The sequence below is a fragment of the Ahaetulla prasina genome, chromosome 4 (assembly GCF_028640845.1).
Source record: "Ahaetulla prasina isolate Xishuangbanna chromosome 4, ASM2864084v1, whole genome shotgun sequence".
Taxonomy (NCBI): domain Eukaryota; kingdom Metazoa; phylum Chordata; class Lepidosauria; order Squamata; family Colubridae; genus Ahaetulla; species Ahaetulla prasina.
In genome coordinates this window covers 139,788,994-139,812,210 of record NC_080542.1, presented here as the reverse complement: position 1 = coordinate 139,812,210, position 23,217 = coordinate 139,788,994, and the positions used below count along the sequence as shown (strand labels likewise).

The following is a 23,217-nucleotide window of genomic DNA, read 5'->3' as shown; positions in this document are numbered from 1 at the left end:
CAAAATACATCCCCACTGAGACCATTATATGCGGAGTTGAAACCAGCCTGACCAAAATCAACCCCGATGACGCTAACAAAATCAGACTCGAAATCACCAACATCCTCTGCAGCAGCAAGCCACCCAAAAGCAACTTACCCAAAGAGGAACAGACAGCACTACTTAACCTGAAAAAAGATACCAGCATAATAATCCTACGAGCAGACAAGGGCAACGCCACGGTGGTTATGAACACATCTGACTACCAAACCAAATTAACCAACCTACTCCAAGACCCTGCATACAAGCCCCTAAAACAGACCCCACCACCTACCTAGAAAAACCACTAGATCCAAAATAAAAGCCTCCCCATCAGCGAAGAAATCCAACAAAGAATCATTCCCAGAGAGAAATCATCCAGATGCCCTAAGCTCACGGCCTCCCAAGATACACAAAGAAGGAACCCCCACTCAGACCCATAGTCAGCTCCATAGGCTCACCTCTACAAAACCTAGCCAAATTTCTCGCCAAACAACTACAGCCCTATGCAGAATCCATCGCTCACACGTAAAAACTCATTCCAGTTCATAGAGATCATAAAGAAACAAAACTTACAGCCCAGCGACCTACTCGTGAGCTTTGATGTCATATCCTCTTCACCCAAGTGCCAATCAAAGAAGCCTTGACAGCTATCCAAAACAAATATAACCCCCAAGCACATCCTAGATCTGACCAACCACTGCCTATCCAACACATACTTCATCTATAACGGACAAAAATACAAACAAATAGAAGGCGCACCCATGGGATCACCCTCTCACCTGTCATTGCCAACCTCTACATGGAACACTTTGAAACCCAAGCACTAGAAAATCTGATCACAAACCCAAACTCTGGCTCAGATACGTAGACGACACCTTCATAATCTGGCCACACGGGAAAGAAAAACTTGAAAACTTCCTCACACACCTCAATAGCCTACACCCCAAAATACAGTTCACCATGGAAACAGAAGTTAACAACCAACTTCCTTCCTAGATGTCTTAGTCTACAAGAAACCCAATGGCTCCCTAGGACACACCATCTACCAGAAGAAAACACACACAAACCGCTATCTGCATGCACTCTCACACCACCACCCAGCACAGATCAACTCCGTAGCCAAGACACTCATCTCTAGAACAAAATGCTTAGCTGATGAACAACACCTAAAACCGAACTACACACTCTCACAAACGTACTAACATCCAATGGATTCCAGAGAAATAAGATTACCAAACTAATCCAAAAGAACCCCCACTAAAACCCAAGACAGAGAGCAAGAAAATGGCACAGCCCTCCTCCCATATATAAAAGGCACCACAGACAGAATCAGCAAGATCCTCCACAAACATAACATCAAGACAGCATTCTGCACAAACCAAAAAATATCCACCATCCTAAGAAACCCCAAAGACAAAATTGAGTTAGAAAATCAAGGAGTATATGAAATCCCATGCACCGCCTGCCCCACCACATACATTGGACAAACCAACAGAAGAATAAGTGCACGCATTGAAGAACACAAGAACTCATTCAAAAAAGAGGAACCAACTTCTTCCCTGGTCCAACACTTTAAAGTCACAGGACATGATATTGACTTTAAAAAGACCAGAACTATCGCCAAAACTGAACACTTTAACAACAGAATAATCAGAGAAGCCATCGAGATAGAAAAACGCCCACACAGCATGAACAAACGAGATGATACCTCCCGCCTACCAGCCATTTGGAAACCTGCCCTTATTGACAAACGTGTCCCTAACACGAGGAATGACACCAGACCCACACTCACGAGGTCCACACAGGATGTCACCACCACACATCCACCCAGAAAGCACACCCAAACCCACACTGATCAGGAAGCACGACCAAGGACCAGAAGCCAGATCGCAGCTGCAACATTGGCCATTTCAAACCCCTCCAATCCATTCATGCAGCAGACTGACACCCACTATGAAGATGTAGCACGACCACAAAGCCAAACAGCAGCTGTGCAGCTCACCAGCTCAGGTCCCCCTGCAGCACAGACTGGACTGAGCACAACCAAGCCCCCACCAACACAGGACACACCCCCAGCCAATCAGAGCACAGAAAAACCCCCATCCAATCAGAGCACATCCAAACCCCCACTAGCAGTTAAAAGGAAGAAACAGCTGCGATCACACATTGCTCCCAGAAGCACGAAGCTGAAGCCTGAAGATGACGAATGAGACTTCGTCGAAACGTCGCCAAGACACTTCCAATTTTACGGGAGAAAACCCGAACAACCAAAGACCTATATATATATATATGTCTTTGGTTATTCGTTTTCTCAATAAATTGGAAGTGTCTTAACAAGACACTTCCAATTTTACGGGAGAAAACCCGAATAACCAAAGACCTACATACTAACACCCCAAAAACCTCAGAAAACAAATATATATATATATATATATATATATATATATATATATATATATATATATATATATATATATACTTCATGATTTTTTATTTTACTTATGACAATGTTTGTGTATACTGTTATGACAAAATGAAATTAAAAAAAATATCTGATTGACTGAACAAGTATGAGAAGTCCTTGATTTACAATCATTCATTTAAACAACGTTTGAAGTTACAGAGCACTGAAAAATATTGACATGTCCAATTCTCCTGTTTATGACTGTCATAGTATCCTCGTGGTCATGTGACAATGGTGAAATGTAAAATTCGTTGCTACTCATTCTGTGGGCGTAGCTTGGTGGGTGTGGTTGGGGTTGGTCATGTGACTGGGTGGGCATGGCCAACTTTTTTTTTTACCTTTTTAAAGCATTTTTTACTACCTATTCAACAGAACCAGTAGTAAAAAAAATGCTTTAAAAAAGTTTTTAAAAAGGTTCCGAGGATCGCGTAGCACATCTGATTGTTTTTTTTCTTTTTTAAATTGAATTGAATTGAATTGAATTGAATTTAAAGCATTTTTTTTACCAGTTCCAGTGAATAGGTAGTAAAAAAGGCTTTAAAAAAGTAAGAAAAAGGTTCCAACGATCGCGTGGCACAGGTGTGGAACATATTTTTTACTACCTGTTTACTACCAGTTTTTATCACTACCGGTTCACTTGAACCGGTAGCATTTCAACCCTGTCATGTGATCAAAATTCAGGTAAATACATGGCAATACATGCATTTATGATGGTTGTAGCATCTCAGAGTCACCTTTTGCAACCTTCCCAGATGGCTTCCAAAAAGCGAAAGCTGGATTTGCCTAATAACCACATGATTCACTTAACAATTCCTGTGATTTGCAACTGCAGAAAATATGGTCATAAAAATCGGGTGCCTTGCTCAGCAGCAGAAATCGTAGTTCCAACTGTGGTCATAAGTCAAGAAATACCTTTAAAAAAAGGATTATTGTGGTCTCTTTGACACCCCCATGTCAAAACTGAGTGGCCCTCTCAACAGAGGAGGAGGGATATGACATCATCTATCTCCAGTCTACAGTACAGTCCCTTCCGCAGTTCCAAGACGGCTCCACACTCATTTGAACCGCTCAGGTGACCCTGAGAACACAGATAAACCTCCAAGTGACCTCAACAACTCTAACAGAATGCAAATGACCAGCTGTCTGCAAAGAATATAAATCCTTCCATTCCGCCACCATCCAGTCAGAACTGAAGAAGCTTCTTGGTGAGAAGCGAAAAGTCTTCAAAAGAAAAACCAGAAAGTCCAGTTGCCTCTTGAAAAAGCACCTTTGGGACAACTGTGACCCTGGAGGACTGAGAATCTCCATAGACTAAAGAACAAAGTAGAAATTCAGGCAACTGATTGCAACAATACCTTACATTCCAAAGCTACAAGTGGATCAGATAGACAATTACCGTGAAGGTATTTGTAGATGAAAGCATAAGAGGGGAAAAATTAAAGATAATTTTCTGCCAATTTTGGTAGAGAACTATTCCAGGAACACAACTGAGATTGTTAGGATGTGGGCCTTAACTGAAGCCTCCATAACGTGAAGAACATTTCAATGTTCTCCCCTGTTGTTCTTTATTCTTCCTCTCCATCTGTTGCATGAATAAATGGTTTCTCCTGCCCTCCTTCTTCTATCTTCTGGATAAAACATATGTGATAAAGCTTGACAATATTTAAATAATGATTTTTTTTTGGTCTACAAGTAGACCCCTTGAGGCACTATTAACCTCATTATCATGACTTTAGGAACATGTGGGCTAAGATTTAACCCATACTGGAGCCAAGCAGACATCTGGCCCAGTGAATTCCGAACACAATCTCTGCTTTGCAGACAGTTAAAAAGAATTTGCCGGTATTCTATGCCAAGTTGATCTTTTCCTTATTTAAATGCAAGCATGGATTGCCAATCTCACATTTTCTGAAATTCAAAGCAATATTTTTAAGTTAATAATAAACCTAAGTCTCCAGGAGGGCTTTTTACCAGGTTCACCTGGTTCGCCAGTTGTGCCCCTTTCTAGACCGGGATGCACAGTCACTCACGCTCTCATGACGTCTCGTCTGGACTACTGCAATGCTCTCTACATGGGGCTCCCCTTGAGGAGCACCCGGAGGCTCCAGTTAGTTCAGAATGTGGCTGCGCAGGTGATAAAGGGAGCCCCTCGTGGCTCCCACGTGACACCTCTCCTGCGCAGACTGCATTGGCTACCTGTGGTCTTCCGGGTGCGCTTCAAGATTTTGGTGACTATCTTCAAAACGCTCCATGGCATAGGGCCAGGATACTTACGGGACCGCCTGCTGCTACCGGATACCTCTCACCGACCCGTGCGCTCTCACAGAGAGGGACTCCTCAGGGTGCCGTCGGCCAAACAGTGCCGGCTGGCGACACCCAGGGGAAGGGCCTTCTCTGTGGGGGCTCCCACCCTCTGGAACGAGCTTCCCCCAGGACTTCGCCAACTTCCTGACCTCCGAACCTTTCGCCGCGAGCTTAAGACACATCTATTTATTTGCGCAGGACTGGACTAGTTTTTAAATTTGAATTGGTTTTAATGGGGATTTTATTATTTTTATTATCATCATTTTAATTATTCGGCCAATTATAATAAGTTTTTTAATGGAGGTTTTTATTTGTATTTATATGTATATTTTTATCTGGTTGTTAACCGCCCTGAGTCCCTAGGGAGATAGGGTGGTATAAAAATACGAAAAATAAATAAATCAATAAATAAAGTAGATGGTAGCCATAGACCTGGAAGCATTAAAAAATTGCAAGATAGCCAGTATGGGATGGTCATTATTCTGCAGATTCATTCTCATTCCATCTCTCCAGATCCCTCTCTCCCTCCCTCCCCCTTCCCCCCCCCTCTCTCTCTCTCACACACACACACACACACACTGGTGAAATCCAAATTTTTTTACTATCGGTTCTCTGGGTGTGGCTTGATGGGTATGGTGTGGCTTGGTGGCTGCGGCAGGGAAAGGACACTGCAAAATGCCCATTCCCACCTCACTCTGGGGCCAGCCAGAGGTGGTATTTGCTGGTTCTCCGAACTGCTCAAAATTTCCACTACTGGTTCTCCGGAACCTGCCAGAACCTGCTGGATTTCACCCCCTGCACGCGCACGCGCGCACACACACACACACACAAACACACACACACACTTTTGTAAACATATGCTAAACATGATCTCCTTGGTTTTATTTCTGTGTTATTTCCTTCATTGTTCTTCATATATCTGGAGTTGTGATCCATTCCAGTAGTTATGAAAATAACTATCTGATTCCTTTGTTTTGTTATTTAAATCAGGGGTCTCCAAGCTTTGCCGGCTGAGGAATTCTGGGAGTTGAAGTCCACAAGTCTTAAAGTTGACAAGGTTGGAGACCCCTGATCTAAATCTTATTTATTTAATTTATATCTCGCCTTTATTATAAACAACTCAAGGTGACAGTAATACCTAATACTCCTTCCGCTTCCTCTTTTCCTCACAATAACAAACCTGTGATGTGTGGTTGGGCTGTGACCCAAAGTCACCCAGCTGGCTTTAATGCTTAAGGCAGGACTAGAACTCACCATCTCCTGGTTCTGTTGACTGGCCCAGAGTTACCCAGCTGTTTTCATGCCGAAAGTGGGACTGTATCTCACAGTCTCAGAGTTTGTAGCCTGGTGCCTTAATCATGAGACTAAATCCTAACCTTTTGCCCTCATTATTGCATTGTTGCAATAATGGAACAGTTACAGGAACTGGACATGGCTAATCTAGTGAAGAGAAGGACCAGGGGCCACATTCAGGGGTGGGTTTCAAAGCCCATTGCTACTGGTTCGTTTGTGGTCGCGCATGTGGGTGAGTGCCCACAGGATGCTTCTGCGCACACGCAATGAACATGCATACGCAGAAGTGTCTGGGCGGGTGGGCGGAACCTCCCGCCCACTGCCGCTACTGGTTCGCCCAATCCACCACTGGTCACATGATAGCAGCATTCCAATATTTGAGAGGTCAAGCTACAGAGAGGAAGGGGTCAAGCTATTTTCCAAAGCACCTGAAGGCCAGACAAGGAATAATGGATGGAAACTGAACAAGGAGAGTGACAGGGTTCCAGAAAAACCTCTTCTGCATAAAAAAAAACTCTGAAGCCATTGTCTTTCAAAGTTCTTTACTAGCATAAGGAAACTGGCACACGATGAGTGAAATTTCAAAACCGAAACTTCCGGATTCTTTTCCCAGTTATACAAACCCCAAGAGTCCCACCCCCCAACCCCTAACATGGTCCAACGTTCTTCCACTTTATTCAAAACCTCTTCTTGCCACTCCTTCTGCAGATGTGAACACAATCCGACTTTGACCGCTTGAAGAATGTTACCATACCCCTCAACCCCCCTTCTTCCCCTCAGGGGAAAAATGTGGCAGCGTCTGGAAACCTACGGCCTAGTATGGTTTCCAGGCCTGACAGAGAGATTCAATCTAGAAATAAGGAGAAATTTTCTGACAGTGAGAGTAATCAACTAATGGAACCAGAAGTTGCCTTCAGAAGTTGTAGGAGCTTCATCACTGGAGACTTTCAAGAAAAGATTGGACTGCCATTTGTTTAAAATTGTTTAAAAGGTGGTGTTGATCATTCATATTAACATTCAGAATAGACCAATAAAACAGTTCTTCATAGAGAGCTCATATTCCATGGTAGATGATACTAAAGGTAATAAGTAAGAATGATATAAATATAAAGGTAATATAAAGCAAAGTGTTGGTTGAGCTATGGACAAAACTAGATTTTAATGGCTTACCTTCTGTCTGTGATGTCATCTTGATTCTATTGTAGTTTTAACATTAGCCAATAAAGTACATCTTGACTGAAATCCCATATACACAGGAGGTCCTCAACATACAACAGTTTTGTTTAGTGACCGTTCAAAGTTACAAAAAGGTGACTTATGACTGTTTTTCACTCTTATGACCATTGGTCCCCATGGCCATGTGATCAAATTTCAATTGCTTGGCAATTGATTCATATTTATGACGATTGCAGTGTCCCTGGGTCACTTGATCCCCTTCTGTGACTGTCTGACAAGCAAAGTCAATGGGGAAGCCAGATTCACTTAACATCCGTGTTACTAACTTAACAATTGCAATGATTCATTCAACAACTGTGGCAAGAAAAGTTGTAAAATGGGGCAAAACTCACACTAGGCAACAGAAAATTTGGGCTCAATTGTGGTCATAAATCAAGGATTACCTGTATATAGTTTGAAATTGGTGTGGATGATTTTGCTAAAAGATGGCATTACGCTTCCAGATCTACCTTGCCTTCAGCAAGGAGCTTTAAGGAGGAAGAAAGAAAGGAAGTTGGAGAAGTGGATAGAAATAAGGGCCTCTGTGGCTCAGACTGTTAATGCAGTCTGTTATTAACAGCAGCTGCCTGCAATTACTGCAGGTTCTAGTCCCACCAGGCCCAAGGTTGACTCAGCCTTCCATCCTTTATAAGGTAGATAAAATGAGGACCCAGATTGTTGGGGGCAATAAGTTGACTTTGTATATAAATATACAGATAGAATGAAGACTATTGCTAACATAGTGTAAGCTGCCCTGAGTCTTCGGAGAAGGGCGGGATATAAATGCAAATTTTAAAAAATGGATTCTACTTTTGCATAGTTTTAATTAATAATAAATTAATCAGCAAAAAGACTGAATTGATAAAGCGTCTTCACAATCGGAATAGAAGTTGAAACATAATGGAGTTTTTTCAGTATGTTTGCATGAATTTTATGCTGGTTGGGGAATTCTGGGAATTGAAGTCCACATATCTTAAAGTGTCCAAAGTTGGCAAACTCCGTTCTTAAAGATTATTGTGAATGGTGAAACTTATGAGCAGATCTGGATCAGATGAAATATTTATAGCAAAAATCCTCCAACAAAAAGATCTCAAGGTAGGCAGAGAGACTAGGGAGATACCACAGTGATATGCAGGAGAAACTGTCAAGATGATTGAACGCAGCCATTTTATGTCCCTGTTCTTCAAAATTCGTTGAGTCCAATCTGAAGACACAGGCTGGGTCTTGCTTTCTCTGAAAGATGATAACTGAACAGTAGTCACTATAAAGATCAAGCAAGATAGCAAGGAATGACTGCCAAACGTTGATGTGATCAGTCAGTCAGAGGAAGCCCTGAAGAAAGATACAGTTTGGCAACATGGAAGACAAATCAATAGTTGTTTCTCAGCTGCAGTTTATTCCACATCTTAAAGATCGTTATGAGTATTGAGTTTGGGAGTCAAAAAAAAGCTCTCTGTAGAAAGATGAATGATACTTAAAGAAAGAGATGCACTGGATAGACTGGCCAGGGATGATAATCTACCTCAGGAGTGTAAAACTAATGGCCTGTGGGTCAGATGTGTCATGCACAGGCCACGCTCCCCCTGTTTAGTGAAGGGGGGAAAGGTCACGATACGTCTCATGACAACAACGTGACACCGCAAGTTTGACACCCCTGGTCTAGCTGTATAGTAACTTGTTATGTCTGCGCCCCCCGAGCCAGGCCCCCTGCGAGAAAGTGACTCGGAAGGTGAGGGGGAAGGGCCATCAGGACTTACCTTGGGAGCACCGGCTTCCCTGGCTCAGCTCCAGGAGCCAGAGACAGGCCAGGTGGAGGAGATAATGAGCCCTCTGTCCCCTGATTCTTTCCCCCCAGGCCACGCCTCCAGACCCAGCTGATAGCAATCAGGCCTGGCTGGACCCTAGGTTTCATAGGCAGGAGAGGTGGGAACAACAGAAGCAGAGGTGGGGCAGGCCTAGGAAGTATTGAGTCATGAAGCCACATCCCACAGGATATAAAAGCAGCAAGGGCTGCTATACCACTTCGTGGCAAGCAAATCAACTGCTTAGGAGAATTAGAGCTGAAGTCCTGTTTGTTCCTGGTTTCCTGGCTGACTCATCGGCATCAAGAGAGATAACAGAGACACTTGGTAGACGCTTGCTAGTTTGCTGCCACAGCTGATAGTTGCCGGCTAATTAAGTCATCACTCGTGTCTCCCGGACTGCAGAGAGGGACAGATCATAACTATACAGAGTTATGCAGTGGTGAAATCTGAGCCAGTTTGCCACTGGTTCACTGGCCATGCATGTGTGGTGTGTGCCAAGCACATGCTGTACGCGTCTGCGCAGTGCGTACCAAATGCATGCTTCTCACAGAAAAAAGGAGGCTTTTGAAGGTAAGTAGAACAGCGGGGGGGGGGAACAGCTGTGCCGCACAATTTAGATTCACTAGAAAGCAGGATTTCCTGCTTTCTAGCAATTTTAAATCATGCAGCACAGCTGATCCGTTGAAAATACCAGTTCTGAAGAACTGGTAGCTTTTTTTTACTACCAATTCACCTGAATCGGTAGTTTTTATCACTACCGGTTCCCGAACCAGTGCGAACCGGTAGCATTTCGCTCCCAGGAGTTATGGGAGTAAGGTCAGAAGATAACTCAGCAACACATACATTTTCCTGTCTTGACTTCTTTATCAATTAAGCAGAGAAACTACGAACAGTACCTAAAATGCAAATGTTAAACTATGTTTGATTTCTAAAAAAATTTTTTAGCTTTTACCTGGTGGTTAAATCTTTATAAGTATTCAGAGCTGCCTACAGAAACCTGATTTTTTTTTCCAGATCTAAATGCATCCGTTTTCATGGATTTCTTGAGACTACAACTGTCATACCCTCTGATATCATGGATAATGGTGGAAGTTTATGGGATTTGCAATCTAATATGTTTGGAAGGGGTGAAGTAGTTTACTGTTATTCCATAACGAAGACAATTAAACAATTACACTCCAGTGTAAAAAACAGATTGTTTAAAAATAAGAGAAAAGATGCTAGAATGAAAAGATACTATGAATCAGCTAGTAGAAGTTTAGTAGTAGAATCTCTAAAATCTTATACAGTATTCTGTTCACAAAATTTGGTTATCAACCATTGCATTCAACTGTGTTATAGGAAAATCCCTACAACGCAGGGATAGTTATATTTATTACTGTTGATATCAGTAGTGGGATTCAAATCCCGGCGCTACTGGTTTGCATGCGCAGAGCGTTTTTGATGACGTCTGGGCAGTGGGCGGAGCCTTCCACCGCCACCACTACAAGTTCGCCTGAACTGGGGCGAACCGGGAGCAACCCACCACTGGTTGATATGCAGGTATTGGTTTTATGCTAGAGCAGGGTGTCAAATTCAAGGCCCGGATCTGGCCCACTGAGTGCTTAAATCTGCCCTCTGGGCCTGCCCTAGAAACAGCGAAGGACCAGCCCGCTGTGCCTCTGCCAGCAAAAATGGAGCTTGAGAGGGCTACGTATTGCCCACTTGGGCTCAGTTTTCAGCCGCGACAGCCTCCAGGAGCTCTCTGCGAAAATTCTATTTTCATTGGCAGAGAGCTCCATGAGGCCATCATGGCCGAAAATGAGCCGCGACAGCCTCCAGGAGCTCTCTGCGAAAATTCTATTTTCATTGGCAGAGAGCTCCATGAGGCCATCATGGCCGAAAATGAGCCCTTGATGAGTGATACTGAGCTGGCCATGCCCCCCCAGCCCCCGAAGTCAAACACAATGAACTCGAGTTTGACACCCCTGTGCTAGAATTTCGTGGTGTTTCCAGTACTAGTTTATTATCTACATCAGGGTGTCCAAACTTGGCAACTTTAAGACTTGTGGACTTCAGTTTCCAGAATTCCTGAAGCTGAAGCAAAGCTGGCTGAGGAATTCTGGGAGTTGAAGTCCACAAGTCTTAAAGTTGCCAAGTTTGGACACTCCTGATCTACATGGAAAGTCAACAAGGTTGTTTGTCTAAGGGGAGCAAGAGGAAATATTACTGTTTGTGTGAATGTGTGTTTACATTGAATGATACACATTCACACAAATACTGCTACATTAGAGATCTGAGCTTGCACTGAATTAAAATAAAGAGTGACTAAAGCTACTTCTTGCATAATAAACATGTTCAGCTTGCCTGATGTACCAATATGATGAAATGTTCATCGTTTAGGTAAATTACAACAAACTGAGTATTTAAAGCTCCATTTCCTTCCTCCATTTCACTTAAAGAAAAGGAAAACGAAAGAAATTGAGCAAGGAGGATTAGGAAAAGAGGCAAAGGACTGAGAACATAATGGCCTGTGTAGGAAGAAAAATTAAACTTAAAAATTCCAGGTGCCTGTAAGAAGAAAAGGCTTAATTATAGCAAACTATACCTTGTTCAAATGTGCTACATAATACTAACATGGTAATTTAGAAAAATTAAAAACTGCTGTATATTTTTCCATTCTGCTCTCTGGACTGATTTTTTTAAATTCTCTCTAAAATAGTCCAATGGATAGAATAATGAATCTTTTTAGCCTACTTAAAAAGAGTGTTGGTGTTATACGTATGAATTGCAATGTATCTCCTACCTAGCTAGGTTGCCCTGATTAAAAACAAGAATAATATTTTATCACTGCTGGCACGTAATGACAATAGCAAATCTCTACAATGAAATAATTGATGGAAGGCATGGAACTGAATTACCAACTCCCATCATCCCTCATTATGAATTATGCTATAACGGAGGACTGTTGGGAATTATAGTACAGCAATATTGAAAGGGCTACATGTTCACCTATAAATTAAATCCACAGGATTACCTGTTATTCCTTATCTCTTCTTCAATTCTGCAAGATTATTATAATGATGTGTGCATGATGGTTCAATGGTTAAAAGATGCTGAGTTTGTAAGCTGAAAAGCTGACAGTCCAGGTTCAAGACCCAAGCACCATGCAACAGGGTGAGCTCCCGTTCCTGGGTCTGTGCCTTTCCACCTAGCAGTTCGAAAGGATGCACACGCGAGTAGATTAATAGGTACCACTTTAGTGGAAACTTAACAGCATTCCATGCGCTTTTAGTGTATAGCCATGCTGGCCACATCACCACAGAAAATGTGTCGTGTCCCACTCCTCCTCTGACGGCCGGGTCGGGGAAGTCCGTATCAAGCGTGGCTGCAAAGCCTCTGCAGCTTTGCCAAAGTTCTGTCAGAGTTCTCAGGGCAGGCAGGAGACCAGGATGTGACTTCAGCAATCCAAGTTAGACTTTGCCTGACTCAAAGAATGCCAGAAAGCAGATCCTTTATATAGGCCATGGGGTGTGGCTCCATGACTCAGCACTTATCCAGGCCTGCCCCTCCCTTCCTTTTGGTGACGTCACCTCTCCATTCTCCGGAAGCGTGGATCTATCCATTGCATCGTTTCGTCTCCAGCTGTTGGTAATCCCAGCTCGTGGCTGGCTTCAGGCGCACATGCTATCGGAGGGAGGTTTGTTTGTTCGGCCTGTCCGGGCATGGTGCCAGGGCTGGGGGCTGGAGGCATGCCAGGACATTCTTCAGCACTATCAGCGTCTGGCAGGAGATAAGAGGGGCCCGGCTGCATCGGGGGGAGCGAGCAAGGCACAACAAAATGTCTTCAGACACCATTAGGTCCATTGGCTACAAAACACAGATGAATACCACCCCCTAGAGACTACATAGGGGAAACCTTTATTGTTTTATTGTAATGATACCCTAACCCTAACCCTATACAAATACGATCATGTTCTGGATAGACTTGCTCTAAATAGGAGAGTTGAAATCTATGGCTTCTCCCTATCCTCAGGTCTTGTTGCATCATCCTTTCTGAGTCTTACCACAAAATGTGGTTCTGACCATTGAGGTCAACCATCAAACAATGGGTTGGATCAATTCATGGAACTCGTGGGGATCATTGCTATTGATGGCAGTCAGACTGCCTCTGAAGGCCATCTGCCAAAAGACTTGTGGGTTTCCTTCAGTGGTGAAATCTAAATTTCTTTCCTACCGGTTCTGTGGGCGTGGCTTGGTGGGGGGCGTCATCTGATTGGGTGGGCATAGCTGTATGACTGGGGATCAAAAGACAGAAGCTCACTAACAATGTCCTGCTGGAGCAGGGTTGGGGTAGATGACCTCCAGGTCCTTTCCAACCCTGGATTATCCTCTGAAGCTGCGTCTAGTGCTAAGTTTGTAGTCCTTCCTTCCTTTCCATTTTCCTCCCTCCCCCCCCCTCTCTCAAATGAATCCCCTAACCTCCCCCCCATTTTTTGCCTGCACCCCCAATTTTTTGCCTAGCAGGCTTCAGCTTTTTTACCTTTTAAAAAAAGTTTTTAAAAGTAAAAAAAAAAGCCTCTGATGATCAGGCACCTCAGCTGGGATCGTCAGAGCCTTGTTTTAACCCTTTAAAAGCATTTGTTTCACAGCCTCTTCGGCTCTAACGATCACATGGCTCAGCTGGGCATGGCGGGGAGGACGAGATTTTTGCTACCAGTTCTCCGAACCACCTGCCGCCATTGCTACCAGATCGGCCGATCCGGTCCGAACTGAGAGCATTTCACCCCTGGTTTCCTTGTACAGTGGTTAGAACAAATTAGAACAAATTGCTGGATTGAAAAGGCCAAAGTCACATTTGGCAGTTGTTGTTTTATTTATTTGAATTTATATCCCGCCCTTCTCTGAAGACTCAGGGCGGCTTACAATGTGTTAAGCAATAATCTTCATCCATTTGTATAATACAAAGTCAACTTTTACTGCCCCCAACAATCTGGGTCCTCATTTTACCTACCTTATAAAGGATGGAAGGCTGAGTCAACCTTGGGCCTGGTGGGACTTGAACTTGCAGTAATTGCAAGCAGCTGTGTTAATAACAGACAGACTTAATCCGCTGAGCCACCAGAGAGGCCCTACTTATGCACTTATGTTCTACGTTAATTATTATTTCATCTTCAAAGAAAATATGGGGAACTGTGTAGAAGCAGTAAAATGCTGATTTAATCAGCGTCAGACATTTTGATAGGCCTAAATCAGAATAGGCAATCAGGTGTCCTCTAAACCATAAATGTGTACGGCTGGCTGGGGAATTCTGGGACTTGAAATCCACAAGTCTTAAAGTTGCCAAGGTTGGAATAATCGCTCTAAATAATTGGTTCTGCTGGGCAATAGAAGAAAATTGCAGAATATGTAGTCATGCAGGGTGCAAGATTGTAGGCTTGGGGGGAATGCCAACAGAGTGCAGTCAGTTTATCAAGTTTCAATCCATCACTCCCTTGAAGCAGATTTATGGGTCAAGGTCTGGACCTGTTTTGAGGCAGTAAATCAAATTAAATGACTTCAAAGCATCTTCTAGCCTGATTTTTTTTCCAGATTTGTTATATTTTTGCTGCTTCTGAGATGGTCAGAGACCAAGTTCAGTTCCATACAGGTAAAAAGGGGTCCCTGAGGATTTTATTCTGCTAGTTGTTGCCGACTATGTGGGGTAGTGCTCATCTCCTTTTCAAGGCCATTGAGCCAGCGCTATCTGAAGACATTTCCACAGTCATGAAGCCAGCATGATGTCATGGAACCCTGTTACCATCCACTGAAGTGGTACCTATTTATCTACTTGCATTTGCATGCTTTCAAACTGCTAGGTTCTCAGGAGCTGGGGTGAGGATGGGAGCTCACCCTATCATGTGGAGCTCTGGTCTTGAATCTGGGCTGCCAGTTTTCCAAATCCAGATAGGGAGAACGATAAAAGGGATTGGGTCATGTAGTGACTTATTTGATAGTGCCATGGGCACTTGACCAATAATATTTATCACCTTATTAAATGCTTTGCCTGTCAGAATAGTTCCGTTCTGGCTAATATTCTATTGGACATCATTTATCTTTCAGCTTCTTTTAACACAGCTCACCACAAATTATAATTTTGCTCCCTCTTGTGCTAGCGAAACATTGCACTCCTGTGCTTGCATTGCTGAAATTCCTGATTAAATTAAATTAAATTCCACTTTTTCCATTCTAAATATGGGCTTGAGGTTGGCCAGTCTAGAATGCACTTTGGGGGTCAAATTTACTGTAGGATGACAATCCTCAAACAAACCAAGTCCAAAAACACTAGAGAATTCCTGGAAGCCTGGCACTCTGACAAATTGACCGTCAGTAAACACATTTGTTGCTGTTAGTTACAAAGTTGTGTCCGACCCATCGCGACCCCATGGACAACATTCCTCCAGGCCTTCCTGTCCTCTACCATCCTCTGGAGTCCATTTAAACTCATGGCTACTGCTTCAGTGACTCCATCCAGCCACCTCGTTCTCTGTCATTCCCTTCTTCTTTTGCCCTCAATCTTTCCCAGCATTAGGCTCTTCTCCAGTGAGTCCTTCTTTCTCATTAGGTGGCCAAAGTATTTCAGTTTCATCTTCAGGATCTGGCCTTCTAAAGAGCAGTCAGGGTTGATCTCCTCTAGAACTGACTTGTTTGTTCGCCTTGCAGTCCAAGGGACTCTCAGGAGTCTTCTCCAGCACCAGAGTTCAGAGGCCTCAATTCTTTGGCGCTCAGCCTTTCTTATGGTCCAACCTTCACAGCCATCCATTGCAACTGGGAAAACCATAGCCTTGACTATACGCACTTTTGTTGGCAGGGTGATGTCTCTGCTTTTTAGTACGCTGTCTAGATTTGCCATAGCTTTCCTCCCCAGGAGCAAGCGTCTTTTAATTTCTTGGCTGCATTCCCTATCTGCGGTGATCTTGGAGCCCAGGAAAATAAAATCTATCATTACCTCCATTTCTTCACTATCTATCTGCCAGGAATTGAAAGGGACGGATGCCATGATTTTAGTTTTCTTAATGTTGAGTTTCAAGCCAACTTTTGCACTCTCCTCCTTCACCCACATCAAGAGACTCTTTAGTTCCTCTTCGCTTTCTGCCATTAGAGTGGTATTTATTTATTTATTTATTTATTTATTTATTTATTTATTTATTTATTTATTTATTTATTTATTTCGATTTTTATACCGCCCTTCTCCTGAAGGACTCAGGGCGGTGTACAGCCAAGTAAAAATACACTATATACAGATTAAAAGAAATTAAAAGAAAACATATTATAAGGTGGCCGAAAATTTAAAACAATTTAAAATCTTAAAATATAAATAACCCCAATAAAATTTTAATCCAGTCCCGCTTGAATAAATAGGTGCGTTTTCAGCTCACGGCGAAAAGTCCAAAGATCAGGCACTTGACGTAAGCCAGGGGGAAGTTCATTCCAAAGATTAGGAGCTCCAACAGAGAAGGCCCTTCCCCTGGGGGCCGCCAGCCGACATTGCTTGGTGGACGGCACCCTGAGAAGGCCCTCTCTGTGTGAGCGTATGGGTCGGTGGGAGGCAAAAGGTAACATCAGGCGGTCCCGTAAGTACCCGGGTCCTAAGCCATGGAGCGCTTTAAAGGTGGTAACCAGAATCTTGAAGCGCACCCGAAAGACCACAGGAAGCCAGTGCAAACTGCGCAGGATTGGTGTTACATGGGAGCAACGAGTTGCTCCCACTATTACCCGCGCAGCTGCATTCTGGACTAGCTGCAGCCTCCGGGTGCACTTCAAGGGCAGCCCCATGTAGAGAGCATTGCAGTAATCCAAGCGGGAAGTGACAAGGGCATGAGTGACCGTGCATAAGGCATCCCGGTCAAGGAAGGGGCGCAACTGGCGCACCAAGCGTACTCGGTGGAAGGCCCTCTTGGCGACGGCCGCCAAATGATCGTCAAACGACAGCCGCCCATCCAAGAGGACACCCAAGTTGCGCACCCTCTCCGTTGGGGCCAATAACACCACAGCCAGCTGCGGCTGCAGCTGACTGTACCGGGTGCCGGCATCCACAGCCACTCCGTCTTGGAGGATTGAGCTTGAGTCTGTTTCTCCCCATCCAGACCCGCACGGCTTCCAGACACCGGGACAGCACTTGACAACCGTTGGGGTGGTCCGGGGTGGAAAAGTACAGCTGCGTATCATCAGCGTACAGATGATAACTCACCCCAAAACCACTGATGACCTCACCCAGCGGCTTCATGTAGATGTTGAACAGGAGGGGTGAGAGAATCGACCCCTGAGGCACCCCACAAGTAAGGTGCCTCGCAGTCGACCTCTGCCCCCCCGTCAACACCGTCTGCGACCGGTTGGAGAGATAGGAGGAGAACCACCGATAAACGGTGCCTTCCACTCCCAAACTCCCCAACCGGTGCAGCAAGATACCATGGTCGATGGTATCAAAAGCCGCTGAGAGATCTAATAGGACCAGGGCAGAGGAACAACCCCTATCCCTGGCCCTCCAGAGGTCATCCACCAACGCGACCAAAGCTGTCTCCGACCCAAGCTCTGAGGATCCTGACCATCCGGGGAACGAGTAAGGACTGAGGGGCCGGAGCACGTGATCGCTTTAAGACATTGAGCACGTGCTCCCCGTGAATGATACAACCCCTTGCCTCCGCCATATCTGCCTCTCCCACTTACCGTACGGATGGAATAACGCACTACGCTTTGAACATCCCCCCCCGCTGTCTTCGGAACTGATAAAATCCTGCCGTGAGCATGCACTGGGACTGGACATACCCTCCCTAACGGGCTTCCTCCCATACCCGTCAATCCCCTCCCCCCCTTTAACCCCCCCGATGGGCTACCCCCATTACCCGACCTTACCCTCCCGCCCCTTAAAAATTCCCTATTTAAAAAACCCCACAGGTTCTTTTTTTTCGCATGCCACCTCTGTGGGTCCCAAAACCCGTCATTGAGACCGGCCCTCAGTAATGTGGAGGGCCATTCCTGCGAGGCGGGGGCACCTCGCAGCTGCAAGAGTAAGAACGTAAGAACGCTTCGCCTCCCTCATTGCCACTAGGTAGGTCTTAGTAAAAGATCTCACTAGTGTCCGATCAGCCTCGGAACGGCTAGACCTCCAGGTACTCTCTAGGCGTCTTCTCCGGTGTTTCATCTCCCTCAGCTCCTCAGAGAACCAAGGAGCCAATTGAGATCTACGCCGGGTCAGAGGCCGCAAAGGCACGACACGGTCCAAAGCCCCAGCCGCGGCCCGCTCCCAGGCCGCAACTAGTTCTTCAGTCGTGCCGTGGGCAAGATCCTCAGGGAACGGCCCAAGCTCCGTCCGGAACCTCTCAGTTCATGAGAAGAATAGCACATAGCAGTAGAAGATAAGATCGGCGAAAAGGATGGTCCAACTCTGAGTGGCAAAGATGATGACAATTAATGATAGTTCCAAATGATTATAATCTTGAATAAAGGGCAGGCCTAAAATGATGACACAAGATAATAGTCCAGGATGCTGGTAGTCCCAATAAGGGCAGACAAGAGTAGTAAACACAGAACAGTCCAGATGATAGTCTGTCAGAAGTCTGAAACAAACATCCTGGAATAAGAAGTGGGGGGGATGTTCCAGTCGTAAACAATGTCGGCCTCCGTCCCTCGTCGAAACTACTGCATCTTCCAAAAGGCCCAAAGGACCAACCACGGCCAAGAGTCCCAAAATGGCCAGAAGAGACGTAGCAGATGATAAACCGTCAAAGGGGGACTACAAGCAGATGAAACCATAGTACCTCCATCGCCTTATCTGCATATCTGAGGTTGTTGATATAAACAATATCTACATACCATGCAAATGAGACAATCAGCAAACCAAAAAGGGAACAAAAAGATCAAAACATCTCCCCACCAGAAATCTATACCCAGCTGTAGATTAACACTTAGATTAACATCAGACCAACAATCAAGAAATAAATACCCCAATCAAGGAACTGCCAAACAAGAACAGTGAATAGCCTAAACAAAAAGCCACTAAGAACCACTAACAGGGCAAGCTACTAGAATATAATGAGGGTAAACCCCATTCCTCATTAGCATTGATGATGTTACCTATTTGGTAATGAAACTTCTGCAAGAAAACCACCAAGCTCAGAGAGCACCAAGGACCTTTCGTTTCAACTCTACAGACATACTCTTCTATCAATAACAGACATTTTAGCCCTTTTGCTCTGCTATTTTGCTGTTTCTGCCATTTAACTAATGTTGAGAATCAAGAAGCCAGAAACCTGTCACAATTGAATCTCCCTGCTGATGAGGAGTTCTCTTCCAGGATTTGATGCCAATCTGGCCAATTGGCTATGCCAGCCCTCTTATCACCATAGGTAATCTAATGATCAGAGGCAGCACAATAGCGGCAGTCATTAGTCATTCTCCAACAAATGCCAAACCTGGCATTTTAGTAAACGCATGTGGAAAAGTAACCTTGCCTTTTAATTGTATTTTGAAACTGTCATTTGTATTAATTTAGCATACGTGGAAAATTGTTGTGTTATTTTTTGGTCAGCCAAAAAGAGGTGTATGGAAAATATTTCATCCGAAACCCTTGAAGATATCCAGCTGAAACTAGATGATGTCTTCTAACGGATCTTCCACCCATCTCTTTGATTTTCCATTCCTTGAAATACGAAGCAGCTAGAAACGACGATGCTTCCTTCCTCATTAGAATGTAGGGAAGAATCTTTTTCTCATCAGATCTCAAACCACTTTGAATCAAATTAGTTTCCCCCACCCTCATTGCAAACCTAGAATCGTATCCTCTTTGAATCTCAGTCTACCAACGGACTGCAGTCAAGGCTAATAACACACAACTCGGTTGCCGCTTCCACCCTGAAAAATATATTCGTCTTGATCTTAGGTGCTTTGCAGTTCTGCCACATTTCATCCTGGAATGCTGAAATGCAAAAGAAAGCCTGTTTCTTATCTGTCCAAGGCCTTCTCATCTTCTTCAGACAAATAATATTTGCAAGGAAGGGACAGAGCTAACATTTGCATGGAGGAAATAGGCAACATGAAGAAAACGTGAATGAGTTCTTGAGGGCCCTGAGTCTTTGTCACAGTACATTTTGTAAGCAGCCTTTCTCATACCCATAATTCACCTCACACACCACCATTGAAGGTTGTTGCAGACAAGGGAGACATCAGTAAGTAAGGTTCTACATTTAGGCCAAAATGCACAGATACCGGATTTGTGGTACCTTGCTCAATAGTAGTGAGAGGGATCTTGGAGTCCTAGTGGACAACCATTTAGATATGAGCCAGCAGTGTGCAGCAGCTGCTAAAAAAGCCAACACAGTTCTGGGCTGCATAAACAGAGGAATAGAATCAAGATGAAGTGTTAATACCACTTTATAATGCCTTGATAAGGCCACACTTGGAATATTGCATTCAGTTTTGGTCGCCACGATGTAAAAAAGATGTTGAGACTCTAGAAATAGTGCAGAGAAGAGCAACCAAGATTATTAGGGGACTGGAGGCTAAAACATATGAAGAACGTTACAGGAACTCGGTATGTCTAGTTTAATAAAAAGAAGGACTAGGGGAGACATGATAGCAGTCTTCCAATATCTCAGGGGTTGCCACAAAGAAGAGGGAGTCAAACTATTCTCCAAAGCACCTGAGGGTAGAACAAGAAGCAATGGGTGGAAACTAATCAAGGAGAGAAGCAACTTAGAACTAAGGAGAAACTTCCTAACAGTTAGAAAAAATCAATAAGTGGAACAACTTGCCTGCAGAAGTTGTGAATGCTCCAACACTGGAAATTTTTAAGAAAACGTTGGATAACCATTTGTCTGAAACGGTGTAGGGTTTCCTGCCTGGGCAGGGGGTTGGACTAGAAGGCCTCCAAGGTCCCTTCCAACTCTGTTGTTCTTATTATTATTATCAATAAATGAAATCATTCTTCTAGGAGCAGAACATGGGAAATCACTGTAGAGTTTCCACATTTGCATGTTTTCACCCTTCTCCAGCAGTCCTACCTAGTAGCCTCCAGAAATCCTTCTCCTTGGAGTGACATGCCACATACATTCCTGCCATCATAAGGAAATGCTTCTCTGTGAGATATGCAAAGAAGTATACACTGGTGCTAAAAATGCCCACTAATGTTGGGTGTAGATCCCCCCCCCCAGTCTCTGAAATTGCAAGTGAGGAAAACAGTCGAGTCGAGAGCTTTTGTGATCTACTCAATACAAACCGGAATAAATAACTGTTACTTAAAGAGGTGGGCATCTGAAGCTCCAAATAGTTGCCGGAGAAATTGGAAGCAGTAAAAAAAAAAAATGAGATTCAGTGATGACCTTTATCAGCTTTGATGACAGCTATAAATCAGACTGAAATTCTCATCAGGCTCCTGGACAGGATTCATTTGCAGACAAAGGGTGCTGCGTTGCTTTCTGTCTTTGATTGAGGGACGCCCAGTGAAAATGAATACAGCTTCAATAACATGAATCACACATTTCAAAACACAAACGGAGAGCTATTATTTATTGGTTCTGAAGACTGAGATGATTACAGGACTTGGAGACTAGCAAAGGCTTATTGTGTTTTCCTTTGGGTCATGGAGCCAATCAATTTTGGCTTCCTTAAAGCAAGCCAATTTGCTCTCCATTAAATTTTTAACCCTTTGCTGACGACGTGAATTGGCTGTACCAGCAGAACCAACCAGTCAATGCTGCTTTAATTCCTTTTTGCTTTTCACCTTATAAAGACAGGAAATTATTAACTTCTCAAAGGCAATGCAATCTTTAGAAAAATTACTTCATTTCTCAGAATATAACAAGGAGGCATGGAGTTTTCCAGTCCAGAAGACTGTCCTTGGGTATAAACAAACTTTTTATGTAACATAAGGGTTTACATCTAAAAACAGCCTTTCTACCTTGGGCATTGTCCAGATGTTGGTGAACTTAAACTCCCAGAAGTCCTGAGCTGCCACCCCCAGCCTTTGCGGTGAATTCTGGGAGTTGAAGTTCAAACATGTGGAGAATGCCAAGATTAGGGAAAGATATTTTAAAACAGGGGTCTCCAACCTTGGTCCCTTTAAGACTTGTGGACTTCAATTCCCAGAGTTCCTCAGCCAGCTTTGCTGGCTGAGGGACTCTGGGAGTTGAAGTCCACAAGTCTTAAAGGGACCAAGGTTGGAGACCCCTGTTTTAAAAAGTGAGCGGTGCTGAAGTCACAGGTAAGTCCAGGAATATTATTTCACCATGTGTACAAAATAATTAAACACAATAAATACATGAACAGATTTTGGGGAGTTTTTATATTACACCCAGGACTAAAACTTTCATGTATGGGCTGTCAGTTGTCCTGCAGACCGTCAGGTTGTTTGCTTTCCTAACAATTTTTATAGGCTTGCTATACAGTATGGAATGGCTAGGTTTTCTATTTTCTTAGAGACTAAAAGTTACATTAACTTGTGGATATCAACTTTCATTTCATTTCACATTTTACTTTCACTTCCCTTAAAATTGGTATGAATTTAAGAGTACCTAGCCAACTTTGGTTTATCTCAAAGTAGCTTAAGTAGGATTCTGCCTACTTAATGCCAGGATGGGAAAATACCAATAAATCCCAGGGTTGTATACTTGACTGAGAAGCTGAAATAAATCTTGGAAGAAAGAAATTGCAGTCACTTTTGTAGTGTTTCCCCCAAAAAATGACAGGGATGTGAATGTCTAGTTACTAAGAGTTGAATTTACCTTAATGCCATTTACAGCTAGTCCTTGAGTTACAACAAGTTGCTTAGCGACCACTTAAAATACAATGGACACAAAAAGGGTACTCATGTCCTGGATTTGAATTTTCAACACTGATCATGAGACCACACATTTGGGAGTCTTGGTAACTAGCTGACATTTATAGCTGTTTGCAATATTCCCCAGTCACGTGATCACAATTTGTGACATTTTTGGGGGGCAGAAACCAGTGTTTTCTTCCAGTTTCTAGCAAAAGAAACCCACCAGAAACAATTGGTTCACTTAATAATTTTGGTATACTCACAGAAGTATGTGTTGATGGAAGTGGGTGATAATGATATGTTTAAAAAACTGAGTTAGTGTATATCTGATTTAAAATATC

General features: G+C 43.7%; 1 protein-coding gene across 1 annotated transcript in view; it reads left to right on the top strand.

The window, feature by feature from the left end:
• Window positions 1–23,217, top strand: part of DPP6 (dipeptidyl peptidase like 6) — a 487,048-nt gene that overhangs the window by 281,766 nt on the left and 182,065 nt on the right. The window lies entirely within an intron of this gene.